Source organism: Narcine bancroftii, chromosome 12 (assembly GCF_036971445.1).
Source record: "Narcine bancroftii isolate sNarBan1 chromosome 12, sNarBan1.hap1, whole genome shotgun sequence".
Lineage (NCBI taxonomy): Eukaryota > Metazoa > Chordata > Chondrichthyes > Torpediniformes > Narcinidae > Narcine > Narcine bancroftii.
Window position 1 is genome coordinate 44,433,720 of NC_091480.1, and position 18,020 is coordinate 44,451,739.

Consider the following 18,020-nt stretch of genomic DNA (forward strand, 5'->3'; position numbering starts at 1 on the left):
ACAGCAGCATCAGTGGGAGAAAAAAGAATGGCCAATGTTTCAAGTGAAACCCCCTTTATCAGGGCAGCTATGATCCTTTTGAACAGTCTTTTTTTATAATTTTTTATTTTTCACACTACGAACCATATTAACTAAAATATGTACAAACATTTCTCATTAAATTTAGAGTGGTCTTTTCTCCCCTTTTCCACCCCCTTCCCTCCCTCCTCTCTACCTACCCCCCTCCAAAACCCATAAATATTCAACATATACAATACAATACAACCATAAAACAATATTTTCACACAAAGGAAAATAAACAAGAAAAATGTGTCATCTATTTATTACACACTGAATCTAATCATTTTGTCTTCTTATCATTTTCATTCTCATTTTAGGGGGTGGAGGTCCTAGGCAAGCTCTCTCTGATATGTACCATGCATGGCTCCCAAATTTGCTCAAACATTGTGACTTTATTTTAAAAATTATATGTTATTTTTTCCAATGGAATACTTTTATTCATTTTCATTTCCTGCATTGATTTAACCATAAATTTGGCTACTTTATTCTTTTTACTTGTCTTTTGTCCAGTTTTATCCAATATTGGGTCCAAATTAAGGTTAAAATCCCCTCCTATCAATATATTTCCTTCCGTGTCTGCAATCTTAAAAAAAAATTCTTCATAAACTTTTGATCCTCCTCATTAGGTGCATTTATATTTGAGGAAATTCCAAAATTATGAGTAAATCTGACACTCTATCATTGCATACCTCCCTGCGGGATCTATTATTTCCTGCTCTACTTTGATTGGTACATTTTTGTTAAGTAGTATGGCTACACCTCTAGCTTTTGAGTTATAGGATGCTGCCGTTACGTGTCCTACCCAGTCTCCCTTTAGTTTGTTATGTTCCGCTTCAGTTAGATGTGTTTCCTGCACAAATGCTATATCTATTTTTTTCCTTCTTCAATAAATTTAGTAGCCTCTTCCTTTTAATTTGGTTATGTATTCCATTAATGTTTATAGTCATATTGTTCAACATGGCCATCTTATATCTTGCATATACCTCCATCCCCCTTTTCCCCATTTTCATCTCTTAGTTTACTCTTATCATACTCAATGTACATTTAAGACATAAAGTACCCCTGCAGTTCCCACTTCCACTAATACCTTAACCCCAAAAGATCCCCCCCCCCTCTCTGAGTTGCCCCATATCCCTTGCCGGGCAAACACAACTCCCCTTTTCATTTGGATTGCGATCTTGTTCGCAGCGTCAACTGATTTTGCAGTGACGGTTATACCCCCTCTACGCAGCCCCTCTCCAGAAAACACAAAAAAACACATATAACAAAGCTCTCTCTCTTTTCTTTTTTTTCTCCCCCTTACTCCCTTCCTTCCCTTCTCTTTCCCTCTTTAATTCTTTACATATACATTGTTTTTATATCTTTATATATACTTTATCGCCGTTCTTCATTCTTGTTACATCTCTTCTTCTGTCCTGCAAACGTTCTGTGAATTCTTGTGCTTTCTCTGGATCTGAGAACAGTCTGTTTTGCTCCCCGGGTATAAATATTTTAAGCACTGTTGGATGTCTTAATATGAATTTGTAACCTTTTTTTCCATAAAGTTGATTTCGCTGTATTAAATTCCTTCCTCCTCTTTAAGAGTTCAAAACTTGTGCCTGGGTAAAAAAATATTTTTTCACCCTTGTATTCCAATGGTTTATTATCTTCTCTAATTTTATTCCTTGCCTGTTCCAGTCTATTTTCTCTTGTCGAGTATCTCAAAAATTTTACTAAGATGGATCTTGGTTTTTGATGTCTGTGGTTTCGGTACTAGTGCTCTGTGAGCCGTTTCTATTTCCATTTCTTTCTGCATTTCTGTCATTCCCAGGACCTTCGGGATCCATCCTTTTATAAATTCCTTCATGTCTGTGCTTTCTTCACCCTCCTCCAGGCACACTATTTTTATGTTGTTTCGCCTACTATAATTTTCCAACATATCAATTTTCTGAGATAACAACTCTTGTGTCCCTTTAATTTTTTTTGTCACTTTCTTCCAATTTTTCTCTCGTCATTCACTTCCATTTCCCACTCTTCCACACTCTCTACTCTTTTCCCTATTTCTGTCATGACCTGTTCTAATCTTTGCATTTTATCTTCTGTTCTTTTCATTTTCTTTTTAATTGCATTAAACTCTAATGACAACCATTCTTTTAATGCTCTCATTTGTTCTTCAAAAAAGACTTTATCTATATTCTGTTAATCAGTTTTACCTTTTATTTCTCTGTGAAGATCTTGGTCTCCTTCTTCTGTGTCTGTGTCTCTTCTGTTTTTCCTGATGAGCTGCTTGTATCTCTTTCTCGGGCTTCTTCTTGCTGGGCCTCTTGTTGCTGGTCCTCCCCTCCAGAGCTGCTCATCTGTTGTTCCTTGCCCTCCAGCTGAGAGCCCTGGTGTCAGGCATCCTTCAGCTGTTAACTTTGTGACAGCCCGCTCCTCTGCTGAGCCTCCCTCCCGCTGGTGTCCTCTTTCTCCTTTGTTTGCGCAGTTGCACACTTTTGTTTGGCTCCGAGAGCCATTTTTGTAGTGCACCAGCTGGTGGGTCACGACTCCGCAGAGCAGACACTGACCTTGAGGGTTGGGCACTCCTCATCACCACAACATCCTGTTCTTTCGTGCAGGTAAGGTCTTCTTTCTTCTCCGGCGACTTACTTTCTCCTTATTGGAAGCCATCTTCTCTCTCTTCTCTTATCTTCTATTTCTTATATTCTATTTTTGTTATGCTTTGCTTTTTCCTAACTTTTTTTCTATTTTCCTGGAGAGGGATGGTTTTCCTGACCAGCCACTACACCATCACGTGACTCCTTGAACAGTCTTCTTGAGGCAACTGATGTCAGAAAAGGGAACATCTAATCCAGAGAAAATTGTAGATCTTTGAGGTCAGCAGAATTCACTTTTCCTCTAGCCACTAAATCATAGTCAGACAGGATAAACTTCAGTGAAAGTTGCAATAGGAGAAGCAGTAGATCAGAAATTCAAAGAAACAGACACACAAATCGAGACAAAACCAATAACTCTGAAAAAGGCTCAGAAAATAGTGTAGAAGCTGCTGAAAATGGGCAGAATAAATAAGACATTTAAAAAAGATAAAGAATCAGTTAAAGAAACATAAACAGAAACACATCAGAAATTGACAGACAGGAATCCCAAAATTAGAAAAACCTCCTTCCCTTCATTCCATGACTACCCTCTACCATTATTTTCCTCAGCCCTCTGCCTCTTCCTTCCATCATCTCTTAGCTTCTTACATTAGCCCAATTTCTTTCTCCCCACGTACCTATCAGCTACCAGCTCCTCCACATCCACCCATTTATTCTCCTCCCCCCCTTCCTTCCCAGTCTGGGTAAAGGATTTCAGCCTGTATTGTTGACAATCTTTTGCCTTCCATGTTTCTTTCCATGCTTGTGATTCACCAGAATCACAATTGGCAATGTGACAGCGTATATAGATATGTCTTTTGGAGATAAATTGGGAAAGGTTTGTTAGAGTAGGTCACATACAAACACTTTAAAACAGACCTTATTTGAAATACTGGAACTTTGCCCCATGCTAGACACGTCAAGGCCAACAGTCTTTGCAAGAGCTTTGGAGAGTGCCCAAGAGAATTCATTAATGGAATGTTGTTTACAAAAAGGCAACAGATGAAAGATCTTGTTGGAGCTGCAGATTGTCTGGAGCTGTTCTAAGAGGGTCAGATGGTTTTGCAAGCAGAGAGAGTCAGACAGACTTTCTCTCAGAGAGAGAGATACACACAGATCAATTCTACAGTGTTACAGCCAGCAACAGCAGCTGGGACTGGAACAGGACAAGCTGGCAAAGCTTGTGGAAAACCCCATGTTGAAAATGGGTTGTAAGTGCTTGATTCAGCCTGGTCAAAGCTCTTGTGCTTCATGCAAGAGGAGAGGATTGGCTGTCTAGTGTTTCACTTAGAATAAGAGAAACAAAAATGAACTTTATGATGACCTGAAAGAAAGAGGTTATCATCTGGAGAACCACGAAGGGGGCAAGTTTCATCTGCAAGACACTGAAGTGGCTGGGTGTCCATCGTACAACAAATCTCTCTCTGAAAACCGACAAGAACTTTCCTGAGCAGTAACCATTTACCTTTCAAGCACCAAAGCCTGATGAACTTTATAAATGTTAAATTCTGTGCGCAGTATAAAAATTGCCTGCAACCAGTGAACTTGGAGGAATGAGAAGCGAGATTGGACTGTGAACCAAATAACTTTTTTCAACGTACACACACGTATGCTTAGAATTAGAAGGGTTAAGTTAAATAAGTCAATAGTGATAAGTAAAAGTTTGATTCTATTTTCATGTTTAAAGATAATTAAAAGCAATTTTTGTTTCAGTAACCATTTGTCTTGGTGAATATCTATTGCTGCTGGGTTTTAGGATCCTCTGGACTCATAACAGCAATGAGGAAGTGTATTGGAGGGAGATAGATCAGCTCGGTGAATGGTGTAATGACAACCTTATGCTCAACATTATCAAAATCAAGGAGATGATTGTGGATTTCAGGAGGAAGTCAGATGAACACCACCCAGTCCTCATCGAGGGGTCAGTAGTGGAGCGGGTCAAGAACATCAAATTCCTGGGTGTCAACATCTTCAAGAATCTCTCCTGAAGCCTCCAGGTTGAGTCAGTCACGAGAAAAAGGCTCGCCACTTTGTGAGGTGTCTGAGATTTGGTATGTCACCGAAGACTCTCGAAAACCTCTACAGGTGTACCGCGGAGAGCTTTCTGGCTGGTTGCATCACTCTCTGATATGGAGGCACTAACTCTCAGGACAAGAATAAATTCCAGAGGGTTGTTAACTCAGCCTGCAGCATCAGACTTCACTCCATCGAGGGCATCAACATGAGGCACCCTCTATCATCAAAGACCCACCACCACCCCGGCCATGCCCTCTTCACTCTGCTACCATCAGGGAAAAGGTACAGGTGCCTAAAGATGAGCACCCAGCAGCACAAGGACAACTTCTTCCCCACTGCCATCTGATTCCCAAATAATCAGTGAAGCAAAGACACTGCCTCACTTTGACCTTTCATGCACCATTTTTATTTATTTTTATAAGGTGGTTTATACACGTTTTTGCACAGTGACGCTGCCACAAAACAACGAATTTAGTGGCCTCCCCCATTGAGTTACTCCAGCATTTTATACATTAATCTAGTTTTCTGGCATTTTTCTCATTGCCGTTTTTAGTGGTTGCCTTTTCATGTATCCTTTGGGCACATGGAAGCCCCTTCGACTGGAATTTGTAAATGACTTTTGCTGTCTGACTTAGTTGGTACAATTTCTTCTTGTTTATTTCCACGTCATCTGCCTCTTGCACATTTCTGACCATCCCTTTTTCAGTCCTTTGCTTTCATTTTGCCATTTAATTCAGCAGCATGGAAACAGGCCATTTGGCCCAACTCATCCATGCTGACCAAGGTGTCTATTGCCATTTGGCCCATACCCCTCTTCTAAACATTGCAAATGTACCTGGAAATACAGAGGTGTGGCCAAACTACTGCCCCCAGGCCAACTGCAGACTGTTGCCTATTTTTACATGGCCTGTAGGAACATAGTGTCCAACAATAAATTGCACTGTATTTCTTAGTTTCAATACTAGGTGTTGCAGCCATTTTGAGTCTCCACTATTCCCTTTCTGTGCAAATGGATTTGGGGGCAGGGATTTTCTCTTCTTCTCCTGCTCTCTTTAAATGGTCTGAATCTTGTACTCAGGAGGCCACAGCTCTGCAGTTCACCTGGAGCTGTGGTGGAGTGACCCATCTCGAGGGAGGACAGGGCTTGACTTCCTGTGTGCTGACCTGCTGCTGGATCCAAGGCAGCTGCGATGAACAGCTCACTGGGGTTCCCTGCCTGGGATTTGCATTTAGGGGTTGGGTGAGAAGGGGAAAGATGTTCCCTCCTCTGCTCAAACTGATCCAATCCCATTCCCGCAGTCACCCACCCACTCTGCTCCTCTTGCAAGCTCTCCCCTCCCGGAGACCACAGCTTGATAAAACCAGATGTGGACATGTTGAGCTGGGAGGCTGCAGCTGGATCAGCCGTGTGGGTGCTTGAGAGGGCAAACATGTGAGAGGAACAGCCCGTGTAGGTCTCCCCGAGTACTTGGGCACACATGACAATATAAGCTAAACCTAGCAGTTTTCTTAACAGAAAATCTTGCTTGACAATCCTGTTGAAAATCTTTGAGAAGATGACAAGCAGGCTGGATAAAGGAGATGCAGTAGATGTTGGGTATTTGGATTTTCAAAAGGCATCTGACAAGGTGCTGCACGAGGCTACTTAACAAAAGCCCATGGAATAATAGGAAACATACTAGCATGGACAGAGCATTGGCTGATGGGCAGGAAGCAAAGAGTTGGAATACAAAGATCATATTCAGGTTGGCTGCTAGTTGCTTGTGGTGTTCCACAGGGTCAGTGTTGGGGCCACTTCGTTTTATATATTAATGATTTAGGTAATGGAATGAATGGCATTGTGGCCAAGTTTGCAGAAGGTAGGTGGAGAACCAGGTAATGTTGAGGAAACAGGGAGACTGCAGAAAGACTTAGAAGACAGATTAGGAGAAGTGGCAAATGAAATACAATTTCAGAAAGTCTACAGACATGTACTTTGGTAGAAAAAATAAACAAGCAGATTATTTTTTAAATGGGGAGAAAATACCCAGATGCCAGGGGACCTGAGAGTCCTCGTGCAGGATACCCTGAAGATAAACTTGCATGTTGAAACAGTGATGAAGGTGGCAAATGCAATGCTGGCATTCATTTCAAGAGGAATAGAAGAGCAGGGATGTGATGCTAAGGCTTTATAAAGCACTGGTGAGATCTTGCTTGGAATATTGTGAGCAGTGTTGAACTCTTCATCTGAGGTTGGAGAGGGTTCAACGGAGATTCACTTGGATGATTCTGATGAATAGGGCAGAATGTGAAAAGCATGATGCGATGTGTAGTGAGTTTGTGGGGAAGGAGAGGCGGGGATGAGGCATAAACATAGTCAGTTAGAGGGTTTGAAATGTGCCTATTTCAATGATAAAGTGGATGAACCTAGAGCTTGGATCAGTACATGGAACTATAATGTTGTGGCCATTACAGAGACTTGGCTGGCGGAAGGATAGGATTGACTGACCTGGGTTTATGTGTTTTAAAAGGAATAGGATGGCAAGTAAGAGGTGTGTGGAGAGTAGCATTACTGGTTAGGGATAGTATCACGGCTATAGAAAGGGAGGATGCTGCAGAGGGAGTGTCCACTGAGTCAGTGTGGGTGGACGTCAGAAATAGGAATGGAGCCATTACCATAGTCTATAGGCCCCCAAGTAGCCCTGGGGACACCGAGGAGCAGATAAGCAGGCAGATTATGGAAGGGTGCAGAAATTACAGTTGCTATGTGTGATGTAATATTTGTCGACAAATTGTTACATACATACACACACTTTAAAACATCTTATTTGAAATACTGAAGAATTCATATTGAAATGATGTCATGAAATAAATGGACTGGAGTCAGGTCATCTGTGTTGAATATTTTTACAGGACTTCTGACCTTTCTCCAAAGTGCTCACTTAAAGGTCACTCCTGGGTTCTTGTTTACCTAAAAACAACCGATGGGAGCAGAAGACTAACTCCTATTGTTTGCTGGAGAAAGAGGGGGTTTTGAAAGTGAGTGAGAGAGAGAGAGAGTCACAGCTGAAACAAGCAGGAGAAGCTTATTGGAACTGAAACAGAAGCTCCAGAGTGGCGGATGGCTGTAAGTGCTATCTCTGTGGTAGCCTGAAAGAAAGAGGTTATCATCTGGAGAACTCTGATGGGGCAAGTTTCATCAGCAAGACATTGAGGTGACTAATGGTGGTACCTCAGTTGTGGAAATCCTGGAACAACACATCTCTCTCTGCAAACACTATGAGAACCTTCCTAAATGGTAACCATTTACCTTTTGAGCACCAAAGCCTGGTGAACTTTATACATGTTAAATTCTGTGTATAGTATAAGAATTAACTGCAACCAGTGAACTTTGAAGCATGAGAAGTGAGATTGAACTGTGAACTAAAATACCTTGCCTCTATGCCTTCTCTACCCTGTAAAACAGTACAATCTGTAACCTCTGCTGCCCCCTTTTTCAGAAGTACTTAAAACATCGAGAGTAATACAGTGATATACACAGCAACAATACCAGCGTGCATGAAAAAACAGTTAAATGCCGAACACCTTATACAGATACTTATTACTATTATGGTACACGATTCTTAAACAAATACTTATTACACACTATAGAAACAAATAACTATAACACAATACACCTTATACGGATACTTATTATACACTACTATGGTACACGATTCTTAAACAAATACTTATTCCACACTATAGAAACAAATAACTATAACACAATACACCTTATACGGATACTTATTATACACTACTATGGTACACGATTCTTAAACAAATACTTATTCCACACTATAGAAACAAATAACTATAACACAATACACCTTATACGGATACTTATTATACACTACTATGGTACACGATTCTTAAACAAATACTTATTACACACTATAGAAACAAATAACTATAACACAATACACCTTATACGGATACTTATTATACACTACTATGGTACACGATTCTTAAACAAATACTTATTCCACACTATAGAAACAAATAACTATAACACAATACACCTTATACGGATACTTACTATACCCTACTATGGTACATGATTCTTAAGCAAATACTTATTACACACTATAAAAACAAATACCTATAACACAATACACCTTATACGGATACTTATTATACACTATAGGAGCAAATAACCATCACCATACACCTTATACTAATTGGCCAAGTGTCTAAAGCTATCTCTCGAGATCGCTACGAGGGGACTCCAACCCCGTTCTACTAGGAGGACTCCAACCCCCTTTCTACTAGGAGGACTCCAACCCCCTCTTTCTCAACCCTCTTATACTAGGAGGACTCCAACCCCCTTTCTACTAGGAGGACTCCAACCCCCTCTTTCTCAACCCTCTTATACTAGGAGGACTCCAACCCCCTTTCTACTAGGAGGACTCCAACCCCCTCTTTCTCAACCCTCTTATCCTAGGAGGACTCCAACCCCCTTTCTACTAGGAGGACTCCAACCCCCTCTTTCTCAACCCTCTTATACTAGGAGGACTCCAACCCCCTTTCTACTAGGAGGACTCCAACCCCCTCTTTCTCAACCCTCTTATCCTAGGAGGACTCCAACCCCCTTTCTATTAGGAGGACTCCAACCCCCTTTGTTTTATTCTTGTCTTTAACTAGGTCTTTTGCAGAGTAGTGACAACACACAATTGTATCTTTGCCAATAGCAGAACTTCGTTTAAACAGGCGTCTGCTTACCTCCCTTTGTAGAATGGTCACTTGTTGTTATCACCACACCACTATCGACCGGTGTTTCGTATCTTTTTCTTCCATCACTTCTCCATCTTCATCACGTCGGGGTCACCAAATTGTTGGACTCTGGCTTTAACTTACTCTTAATTTAGTCTATGTGTAGTCTGAGTCCAGCGCGTTCTTTGAATGAAGTGATAGGAGAAGGTATTCGGTTCAACAGTCAATTTATTACACCACACAGCACAGCACAGCACAAGAATAAAACTTAACAGAGCTCTGGGTCAGTCTGTTAGTTCATAGGTCACCTGCCAGTGAGCTACTCCCCGAGACTGACCCCTATTGTCCAGTTGGCACAGTTTATATAGGTCAATCTTATCACACAGAACAAAAGTTGTTTTCCCTGCTAGATCTTTTTGCATAAGGGTTATCACAAGTCATCTCCTGTTTTGCAGATTTCTGGGGTGTAGCCTTCCCATGTTAATCCTCCAGGCCAGACTATCCCATTGTGTTGATCAGAAATTAATTCATCCCCAGATATCTCTAATCACCATTCTGTTCTTGTCCTGCCAATTTCTGCTGTTCTCTTTAACACCTCCTCCTGCCTTAATCTTCCTCCTAGACTGGTTTTCCATTCCCTTTGATTCTTGCGGGCCATTCTTTGTTCTGATCTGGCCTGTGTCTCCTGTGCTACTTCCCACCTCCTTCAGTTGAGCATTCCTCCTAAATCGTTTTATGCATATCCTCTCCCTGTATCTTGGGAGCAGCCAATTTTGTTCAGCCAACTTTGCTCCCTGCTGTGATTGCCACTTAATCACATTCCTTTTTCCCTGAACCATGCAGTAAATATACACTTATTAATTTATCATTTATTTCATACTGTTTTAACCCCTAGATTCCAACAGTCTAAAGAACTTTACTTAAATTTACACAAACATTACATACACGTGCACTTAAAATTAGAAGGGGGTTAAGTTGGGTTACTTAAGTTAATTGAGAGAAGTTAGACTTTAATACTGTTTTCATGATTAACGATATAACCATATACAGCACAGAACAGGCCATTTTGGCCCTACTAGTCCATGCCGGAACAAATCCCCACCCTCCTAGTCCCACTGACCAGCACCTGGTCCATACCGCTCCAATCCTCTCCCCTCCAGTCTTTCCTTAAATGTAAATAACGTTCCTGCTTCAACCACCTCCACCGTAAGCTTATTCCACATCTCAACCACCCTTTGCGTGAAGGAATTTCCCCTCATGTTCCCCTTTCAATCTCAAACCATGGCCTCTGGTTTGAATATCCCCCACTCTTACTTGAAAAAGCCTATCCACGTTGACTCTCTCTGTCCCTTTTAAAATCTTGAACACCTCCATCAAATCCCCCCTCAATTTTCTACGCTCCAGAAAAAAAAAGGCTTTCTCTGTAACTCAAACCCTGACATCCAGTCAGCAGTCTCGTGAACCTTCTCTGCACTCTCTCTATTTTGTTTATATCTTTCCTATAATTTGGTGACCAAAACTGCACACAGTATTCCAAATTTGGCCTCACCGATGCTTTGTACAATTTCATCGTAACATCCCAACTCTTGAATTCAATACTCTGATTTATGAAGGCCAACATTCCAAATGCCTTCTTCACCACTCTATCTGAGTATCAATTTTGAGAGTACTGTTTACCATAACTCCTAAATCCCTTTGTTGCTCTGCACTCAATTGTCTACCATTCAATGTACATGACCTATTTAGATTTGCCTTTCCAAAATGCTGTATATGGTTATATCGTTAATCATGAATTTATTAAATTCCATCAGCCATTTCTCAGCCCACTCCTCTAGCTTTCCTATATCTCTTTTTAAGCTACGGTAATCTTCCTCACTGTCCATAATACCACTAATCTGTATCATCTGCAAACTTACTTATCCAATTCACCACCCCTTCTTCCAGATTAATATATATAACAAACAATAGTGGACCCAGGACCGATCCCTGAGGAACTCCACTAGTCACCGGCCTCCAATTTGACAATTTTCTACCTCTACTCTCTGACACCTCCTATCCAACCATTGCTGAATCCATTTCACTACTTCCTTATTTATACCTAATGCCTATTTATACCTAACCTCCTGTGGGGAACTTTGTCAAAAGCTTTACTAAATAGACAACATCCACAGCCTTCCCTTCATCAATCTTTTTCGTAACCCCCTCGAAAAACTCTATAAGGTTTGTTAAGTATGATCTACCCCTGACAAAACCATGCTGACTACTACCTGTCAATCCTTGTTCATCCAAATATTTGTAAATGCCATCCTTCAGAACACTTTCCATCAACTTACCCACCACAGACGTCAGACTCACAGGTCTATAATTTCCAGGCTTACATTTGAACCCTTTCTGAAACAGTGGAACTACATGAGCCACCCTCCAATCCTCTGGCATTACCCCCGTGACCCAGTGACATCCTAAATATCTGTTAATGGCCCCACTATCTGTACACTAGCCTCCCTGAGTGTCCTTGATACTACTTTGTCTGGACCCACCGATTTGTCCACCTTTATCTTTTTTAACACTGCCATCACTACCTCCTTATATGATTCATGACCTCCCCACTATTTTCCTTTACTTCCACTAGTACAATTGTAATGGAAGATTTAAACTTTAAACTGTTCTTTACTTTTGCAGCCTTTGATTCTGCAAGGCTGAGAACCTGCTTGTTTTTTTAGAATCAGCAGACATAATGCACCATGAGGCCCAGGGATGCATATGAATTAGTCGACACACCTAAATCCCACCATGGGGCCCAAGATGCAGTTGAATCAGAAGACATTATCTAATTTACACTATGGGGCCCAGGGATGCAGTTGGTCGCAGACTGTCAGGAGACCTTGAAGATAATTAACAACTTTTGGGTAATATAAGCCATGGTCCCACTGCTGAAGTTTGAGACTCTCCAAGAGGTGGCAACATCTCTTAGCAAGAAGAAGAACTTCAAGAGTCCAGTTAACGTCCCGGTCGAGAGAGGTGGAGAAGCACCCTGACAACCTACTACAAGTGTGCAGTCGTCGCCTCGGTTCGGCAGTTGGGACCAGTCCAGGCATTGATAAGTATAATTGGGAAGGGCTTGCATATTGTAGTGTGAATTCAGCTTTAGATTTAGTAATAAAGACTTGTATAAACTGAACTGCTCTCGGTGTGTGTGTGTCTATTTTCTTTCGGTAGTTCAAACACTGTGACCAATCTAAAACGAACAAAATCCAATCTAAAACGAACAAAATGAGAGGTATAAGTTTACCCAGGACAATATTTTTTTCCCTAGTGAATACCGAGGAAAATAAATCATTTAAAATTTCCCCCATCTCCTCTGACTTCTCACATAGCCTACCCTCCCTATCTACAAGGGGTCCAATTTTATCCCTCACTAATCTTTTACTTTTAATGTACCTATAGAAACCCTTTGGATTTATTTTTACTCTGCCTGTCAAAGCCTCTTCGTGCCTCTTTTTGGCCTTTCTAATTTCTTTCATAAGATTTTTTTCTACACTCCCTGCTCTTTATACCTCTTATACACTTCCCTCTTTCTCCTAACCAAATTTCTAATATTCCTTGAAAACCAAGACTCCCTATGACTTCCAGCCTTTCCTTTGATCCTCACTGGGACACATCTACTATGTACTCTCAAAATTTCTTCTTTGAATATTCTTCATTTTTCATTTACACCCTTTCCTGAAAAAATCATGTCCCACTCAATGCTCCCCTAATCCATTCTTATTCCTTCGAAATTTGCTTTTCTCCAATCCAGAACCTCAACTTTAGGGCCTTCTTTGCTCTTCCCTAAAACTAATAGAGTTGTGATCACTAGACCCTATTTGTTCTCCAACATTAACCTCAGACACCTGACCTATCTCGTTCCCTAACAGGAGATCCAGTATTACACCGTCCCAAGTCAGTTCCTCTACGTATTGATTAAGAAAACTATCTTGTGCACATTTGACAAACTCTAGCCCATCCAGCCCTCTTACTGTATGGGTATCCCAATCAATCCCAGCAATCCAGAGATTACTACCTTAGAGGTCCTGTTTTTTTTAACTTCCTGTCTAATTCTATGTATTCCTGTTTCAGGACTTCATTCCCACTTCTAATTCAGTAATTGGTCCCTACATGGACCACGACTTCTGGCTGCTCATCTTCCCCTTGCAGACTTCTGTGAACTCGATCAGGGACATCCCAGACCCTAGCACCAGGGAGGCAACAGACCAACCTGGATCCCTGATCTTGTCCAACAAACCTCCTATCTTAAACAAAATAACTTTTGTTTAAGTAACTACTTGTCTTAGTGAATGTCTTTGCTGCTGGGTTTTGGGGTACTTTGGGCTCATAACTTATGGGAGACTCGAACTTCCCAAATATTGAATGAAACCTCCTTAATCCAAGAGGGATGGATGGGGCAGAATTTGTCAAGTGTGTCAAAGGAGAATTCAACATTATGTGGAGCAACTGAAGAGTTGAGGAGAGGCCATACTGGATCTAGTATTAGGTAATGATAAACTCAGTCAAGTGACAGACATCTCAGTAGGGGAATATTTTGATGAGTGTGACCACAACTCCCTGAGCTTTATCATAGCTAAAGGATAAAATGCAGACGAAATGGGAAAGTGTTTAATTAGAGAAGGGCAGGAATTAGGGATGCTCACAGGAGGTAATGCGGAGGTTGTTCAGGGGCCACTTCTGCTGGGTTCAGGTAAAAGGTAGGAGGAAAAGGGAACCATTGCCAGGAAGTTAAGAGGAAGAAGGAAGCATACATTAGATTTAGGAAGCAGGAAGGGCTCATAAGAAGTATATGGCGGCCAGGAAGGAGCTTAAGAAAGGACTTGAGAGAGCTCAAAGGGGGAAAATAGGATTAATATGAACCCCAATGCATTCTATGCATACGAGAACAGAAGGATGATGGGAATGAAGGTCAAGCTGCTTAAGGATAAAGGAGGCAACATGTACCATGAGGTGATCGAGGTCCATAGTCAATACCTAGTATTCACCAGAGAAAAGGACCTTGATCAGGCTGAGGTCAGAATAGAACAGCTTGTGTGCTGGATGATGTTGGATCTTCTTAAAAAAAATATTGATTGATATCCAAGACTAAATTGATATCTAAATAGGTCATATGCATTAAATGGTAGGCTATTGAGATGTGCAGAGCAACAAAGAGATTTAGGAGTTGTGGTAAATAGTACCCTCAAGGCTGATACTCAGGTAGATGGTGTGGTGAAGAAGGCATTTGGAATGTTGGCCTTCATAAATCGGAGTATTGAATTCAAGGGTAGGGAGGTTATGATGAAATTGTACAAGGCATTGGTGAGGCCAAATTTGGAGTACTGTGTACAGTTTTGGTCACCAAATTATAGGAAAGATATAAATAAAATAGAGAGAGTGCAGAGAAGGTTCACGAGAATGTTGACAGGATTTCAAGGTTTGAGTTACAGGGAAAGGTTGTGCAGACTGGGGCTTTTTTCTCTGGAGCGTAGAAGATTGAGAGGGGACTTGATAGAGGTGTTTAAGATTTTAAAAGGGACAGAGAGAGTGAACGTGGATAGGCTTTTTCAATTAAGAGTGGGGGAGATTCAAACTAGAGGGCATGGTTTAAGATTGAAGGGGGAAAATTATAAGGGGAACATGAGGGGAAATTTCTTTACGCAAAGGGTGATTGGGATGTGGAATGAGCTTCCGACAGACATGGTCGAGGCGGGATCATTGGCTACATTTAAGGAAAGACTGGATAGTTACATGGATAGGAGAGGACTGGAGGGGTATGGACCGGGTGCTGGTCAGTGGGACAAGGAGGGTGGGGATGCTACAGCATGGACTAGTAGGGCCGAACTGGCTTGTTCTGTGCTGTAAGTGGTTATATATCCCAGGTTGCTGAGGGAAGGGGATAGCTAGAGTGTTGGCTCTGATCTTTGTGTCCTTCTTGGCCATAGGGAGGTGTTGGAGGATTGGAGAATGGCAAATGTAGTCCCCTTGTTTAAAAAAAATAGGGAGAATCTTGGGAATTATAGACCAGTGAGTCTTATGACAGTGGTGTACAAACTATTGGAGAGGATTCTTAACATTGTTTCAGTTCCAACAATGATTTATGAACATTTGGAGAAGTCCAGTCTACTCAAGGATAGCCAGCATGGGTTGTTTATAAAAGGAAAGTCATACCTCACAAGTCTAATTGAGTTTCTGAGGAGGTAATAAAAGAAATTGATGAAAGTAGGATGGTAAATATGATTGACAAGGTCTCCCATGAGACTTGTCCAGAAAGTCATGAGGTATGGGGTCCATGGAACCTTGGCTGTGTGGATTAAAAATTGGTTTGCATGGAGAAAGCAGAGAATAGTAGTGAATGGGAAGTATTCTGTCTGGAGGACAATGACAAGTGGAGTTCCACAGGGATCTGTTCTGGGTCCCTTGCCCTTTGTAATTTTTATGTGACATATATGAAGAGGCAGAAGGGTCAGTAAGTTGGAAGAGTTGTGAATGGAGCTGAATGTTGTCATGGGTTACCAGAGGATATAGACAGGATGCAGAGTTGGGCAGAAAAGTGGCAAAAGGAGTTCAATCCAGGTAAGTGTGAAGTGATGCATTTTGGAAGGTCAAACCAGAAGGCTGAGTACAAGGTTAATGGTTGGATACAATAGTGTAGAGAAACAGAGGGAGCCTGGGGTCCAAATCCATGCATCCCTTAATGATTCCATGCAGGTTGTTGGTAGGATAGTTAAGAAGGCTTATTTGTAGGGCTTATATAAAGGGCTTCATTTGTAGGGAGATTTAGTTCAAAAGTTAAGAGGTCATGTTGCAACTCTATAAATTTGTGTTCAGTTCTGGTCACCTCATTACAAGAAGGATGTGGAAGCTATGGAGAGGGTGCAGAGATTTACCAGGATGTTGCCTGGATTGGAAAAGAAGTCCCATGAGGCAAGGTTAGCAGAACTTGGATTTTTCTCTTTGGAGCAAAGGATGAGAGGAGATTTAATTGAGGTCTATAAGATTCTGAGAGGCATAGATAAGGTGGACAGGCTGTGCCTTTTTCCCAGGGGAGGAATAGCAAACATTTGTATAAAATGGAGGAAAATTTAGTGGAGACTGAAACATTAGGGGTATTTAAGAAGCCCTTGGACAGGCATATGGATTAAAGAAAATTAGAGGGTTATGAGGTAGGAAGGGTTTCAGTTTTTGTTAAGTTGGCACAACATAGAGGGCAGTAGGTTGTATTGTGCTCTTATGTTCTATGAAAGGGTTATATGAAGAGCATTTGACAGTCTGTATTCACTGGAATTTAGGAGAATTAGGGGGGGATCTCAATGAAGCATTTTGAATGTTGAAAGGTGTGGACAGAGTAGGTGTAGAAAGGTTGTTTCCCATGGTCGGAGAGTCTTGGACAAGAGGGCACAAATTCAGGATTGAAGGTTGTCCGATTAGAACAGAGACGTGGAGGAATTTCTTCAGACAGAGGGTGGTAAATCTTTGGAATTTGTTGCCACAGGCAGTTGTGGAAGCCACATCATCGGGTAGATTTAAGTTTTCTTGATTGAATGGCAGAGCAGACTCGATTGGCTGAATAGCCTACTTCTGCATCTCAAAGTTTTTTTAATTGTCATGTTATATCTAAAGGTGCAATATTCATGATACCATCCCTGAGGGTTAATGCTGCCCACACCTCGTCCCCTATTCCTTTTGAAACATCTAAACCCCAGTACTTGCATCAGCCAAGTTTTTGTAATGACCCTATCCTAACTCCGTGATCTACTCTGACAGAGTAGGTAGAGGTGTTTGGGAAATAAATTGGAAAAGGTTTGTGAGAGCAGGTCACATACACTTTAAAACACAGAATGTTTGCAGGAGGTTTTGCAAGAGTACTCAGAGGCTCATGATGGGCTGTTATTTGCAAAAGGCTACAAATGTAACAACAGACAGTAGCAGCTTTGGAAAAGGTCATGTGATCTCTGCAGGCAGAGAGCAGAAAAAAGGCTTTGCTTTCGGAGTTGGAGAGAGTGAGAAAGAGGAGATACAGACATTGGTTCCAGAGGGACAAGCTGGCAAGCTTTGGAAGATGGCTTGGTCAAAGGAGAAGAGTTGCTGTCCAGTGTTTCCCTTGGAATAGGAGAGGTCACTGCGAATATCAGAAATACTGAGTCATAGGTGGGATGCAAGATTTAGCTACTGTAAATATTTTGCTTCTTGGGATTTTTCTCCTCGATGTATAAAGGGGACACCTTTGTCAGTAAGTTGCTTTGCACAGAGGATTGAATTGGAACCAGAGTCAGCCCTTGTCCAACATACCGCTGCAGTTTGTTTAGTTTTCTATATAACCGTATATGTCGGCGTACAAGAGACTGGGTGTATATGACGACAACCCCTCCCCCCACAACACACACATTTCCACTTAAAATGTAGGTTTTGAGCTCTACTCACCGTATAAGACTGCCCCAAGCCTGGAATTTCCTGCTGGGAACTTAGTCCTTTACCAACCATTCCACTGACCTGTGGAGTGATGCTGTCACAGTATTTTAAAAGCAAATTTTGCAGTAAAAGTTGACATGTTGTATATTTTAAAATAAACCA